Source organism: Triticum aestivum, chromosome 2A (genome assembly GCF_018294505.1).
Source record: "Triticum aestivum cultivar Chinese Spring chromosome 2A, IWGSC CS RefSeq v2.1, whole genome shotgun sequence".
Classification (NCBI taxonomy): domain Eukaryota; kingdom Viridiplantae; phylum Streptophyta; class Magnoliopsida; order Poales; family Poaceae; genus Triticum; species Triticum aestivum.
Window position 1 is genome coordinate 158,304,809 of NC_057797.1, and position 4,359 is coordinate 158,309,167.

Below are 4,359 nucleotides of genomic sequence, written 5' to 3' on the forward strand. Positions count from 1 at the left end.
CTATGCATAGGTTCATGGGCGGAACCCGCAAGTTGATCACCAAAACATACATCAAGTGAATCACGTGATAACCCATTGTCACCACAGATATCCACGGCAAGACATACATCAAGTGTTCTCAAATCTTTAAAGACTCAATCCGATAAGATAACTTCAAAGGGGAAACTCAATTCATTACAAGAGAGAAGAGGGGGGGGGAGAAACATAAGGTCCAACTATAATAGCAAAGCTCGCAATACATCAAGATCATATCATCTCAAGAACACGTGAGGGAGATATCAAACACATAGCTGCTGGTACATACCCTCAGCCCCGAGGGAGAACTACTCCCTCCTCATCATGGAGAGCACCGGGATGATGAAGATGGCCACCGGAGAGGGATTGCCCCCTCCGGCAGGGTGCCGGAATGGGTCTAGATTGGTTTTTGGAGGCTATGGAGGCTTCTGGCGGTGAAACTCCTGATCTATTCTTCGTTCTGGAAGTTTTAGGGTACGACAATATATATGGGTGCAGGAAGTACGTCGGAGGAGCCACGGGGGCCCCACGAGGCAGGGGGCGTGCCCCCCACCCTCATGGGCAGCCTGTGTCTCCCCTGATGTGCACTCCAAGTTCCCTGGGTTGCTTTCCTTCCAAAAATAACTTCTCCAGTTGATTTCGTTCCGTTTCGACTCTGTTTGATATTCCTTTTCTTTGAAACACTGAAATAGGCATAAAACAACAAATCTGGGCTGAGCCTCCGGTTAATAGGTTAGTCCCAAAAGTAATATAAAAGTGGAAAATAAAGCCCAATATTGCCTAAAACAGTAGATAATATAGCATGGAGCAATCAAAAATTATAGATACGATGGAGACGTATCAAGCATCCCCAAGCTTAATTGCTGCTCATCCTCGAGTAGGTAAATGATAAAAAGATAATTTTTGATGTGGAATGCTAGTTGGCATAATTTCAATGTAATTGTTCTTAATTGTGGTATGAATATTCAGATCTGAAATATTCAAGACAAAAGTTCATATTGACATAAAAATAATAATACTTCAAGCATACTAACTAAGCAATCATGTCTTCTAAAAATAAGATGGCCAAAGAAAGTTATCGCTACAAAATCATATAGTCTGGATATGCTCCATCTTCACCACACAAAATATTTAAATCATGCACAACCCCGATGACAAGCCAAGCAATTGTTTCATACTTTTGATGTTCTCAAACTTTTTCAATCTTCACGCAATACATGAGCATGAGCCATGGACATAGCACTATAGGTGGGATAGAATGGTGGTTGTGGAGAAGACAAAAAGGGAGAAGATAGTCTCACATCGACTAGGCATATCAACGGGCTATGGAGATGCCCATCAATAGATATCAATGTGAGTGAGTAGGGATTGCCATGCAAAGGATGCACTAGAGCTATAAATGTATGAAAGCTCAACAAAATAAACTAGTGGGTGTGCATCCAACTCGCTTACTCAAGAAGACCTAGGGCATTTTGAGGAAGCCCATCATTGGAATATAAAAGCCAAGTTCTATAATGTAAAATTCCCACTAGTATATGAAAGTGATAACATGAGAGACTATCTACTATGAAGATCATGGTGCTACTTTGAAGCACAAGTGTGGTAAAAGGATAGTAACATTGTCCCTTCTCTCTTTTTCTCTCATTTTTTTTATTTGGGCCTTTTCTCTTTTTTATGGCCTCTTTTTATTTGGGCTTCTTTGGCCTCTTATTTTATTTTATTTTTATTTTTCGTCCAGAGTCTCATCCCGACTTATGGGGGAATCATAGTCTCCATCATTCTTTCCTCACTGGGACAATGGTCTAATAATGATGATCATCACACTTTTATTTTTCTTACAACTCAATACTTAGAACAAATATGACTCTATATGAATGCCTCCGGCGGTGTACCGGGATATGCAATATGACAATGATGGAGTGTGTCATCATGAACTAGATGGTGGAAAGTTGCATGGCAATATATCTCGGAATGGCTATGGAAATGCCATAATAGGTAGGTATGGTGGCTGTTTTGAGGAAGGTATATGGTAGGTGTATGATACCGGAGAAAGGTGCGCGGTATTAGAGAGGCTAGCAAAGGTGGAAGGGTGAGAGTGCGTATGATCCATGGACTCAACATTAGTCATAAAGAACTCATATACTTATTGCAAAAATCTAGAAGTTATCAAAGCAAAGTATTACGCGCATGCTCCTAGGGGGATAGATTGGTAGGAGAAGACCATCGCTCGTCCCTGACCGCCACTCATAAGGAAGGCAATCAATAAATAAATCATGCTCCAACTTCATCACATAACGGTTCACCATACGTGCATCCTACGGGAATCACAGACTTCAACACAAGTATTTCTCAAATTCATAACCACTCAACTAGCATGACTCTAATATCACCATCTCCATATCTCAAAACAATTATCAAGTATCAAACTTCTCCTAGTATTCAACACACTCATAATAGAATTTAATTATTCTTGAATACCTAGCATATTAGGATTTTAAGCAAATTACCATGCTATTAAGACTCTCAAAATAATCTAAATGAAGCACTAGAGCAAATGACAAACCACTCCGAAGGATATATGTGAAGATCAATGAGTAGTTGAATAATTATGCAACTATGTGAAGACTCTCTAACATTTAATAATTTCAGATCTTGGTATTTTATTCAAACAGCAAGCAAATCCTAACAAAAGAAACTGACGCTCCAAGCAAAACACATATCATGTGGTGAATAAAAATATAGCTCCAAGTAAAGTTACCAATGGAATTAGATGAAAGAGGGGATGCCTTCCGGGGCATCCCCAAGCTTAGGCTCTTGCCACTCCTTATTCCATAGTCCATCGAATCTTTACCCAAAACATGAAAACTTCACAACACAAAACTTAACAGAAAACTCGTAAGATTCATTAGTATAAGAAAGAAAATTGCCATCAAGGTACTGTAATGAACTCATTCTTTATTTATATTGGTGTTAAACCTACTGTATTCCAACTTCTCTATGGTTTATTAACTATTTTACTAGCCATAGATTCATTAAAATAAGTAAACAACACATGAAACAATAATCTGGATCAAACGTATACTTCTGGAACTCATAAAATTCTCAAATAAATTTCTGGACCTGAGGAATTTATCTATTAATCATCTGCAAAAAGAATTAGCTAAATATCACTCTCGAAATAAAAATGGCAGCAATTCTCGTGAGCGCTAAAGTTTCTGTTTTTTACAGCATGATCAACAAGACTTTCCCAAAGTCTTCCCAAAGGTTCTACTTGGCACAAACACTAATTAAAAACATAAAGCCACATCTAAACAGAGGCTAGATGAATTATTTATTACTAAACAGGAACAAAAAGCAAGTAACAAAAATGAAGTTGGGTTGCCTCCCAACAAGCGCTATCGTTTAATGCCTCTAGCTAGGCATGATGATCTCAATGATGCTCACATAAAAGATAAGAATTAAAACATAAAGAGAGCATCATCAAGAATATTACTAGCACATTTAAGCCTAACCCACTTCCTATTCATAGGGATTTTGTGAGCAAACAACTTGTGGGAACAAGAATCAACTTGCATAGGAAGGTAAAGCAAGCATAACTTCAAAATTTTAAGCACATAGAGGGGAAACTTGATATTATTGCAATTCCTACAAGCATATGTTCCTCCCTCATAATAATTTTCAGTAGCATCATGAATGAATTCTACAATATAACCAGCACCTAAAGTATTGTTTTCATGATCTATAAGCATAAAATTTTATTACTCTCCACATAAGCAAATTTCTTCTCATGAATAGTAGTGGGAGCAAGCTCAAAAAAAATAATTATCATGTGAGGCATAATCCAATTGAAAACAAAAATCATGATGACAAGTTTCATGGATATCATTATTCTTTATAGCATACAAGTCATCACAATAATCATCATAGATAGCAACTTTGTTCTCATAATCAATTGGATCCTCTTCCAGAATAGTGGATTCATCACAAAATAAAGTCATGACCTCTCCAAATCTACTTTCATCAATATAATCATCATAAATAGGAGGAATGCTTTCATCACAATAAATTTGCTCATCAAAACTTGGGGGACAAAAAATATCATCTTCATCAAACATAGCTTCCCCAAGCTTGTGGCTTTGCATATCATTAGCGTCATGGATATTCAAGGAATTCATACTAACAACATTGCAATCATGCTCATCATTCAAATATTTAGTTCCAAACATTTTAGAGATCTCTTCTTCTAGCACTTGAGCACAATTATCCTTTCCATCATACTAACGAAAGATATTAAAAAGGTGAAGTGTATGAGACAAACTCAATTCCATTTTTTATAGTTTTCTT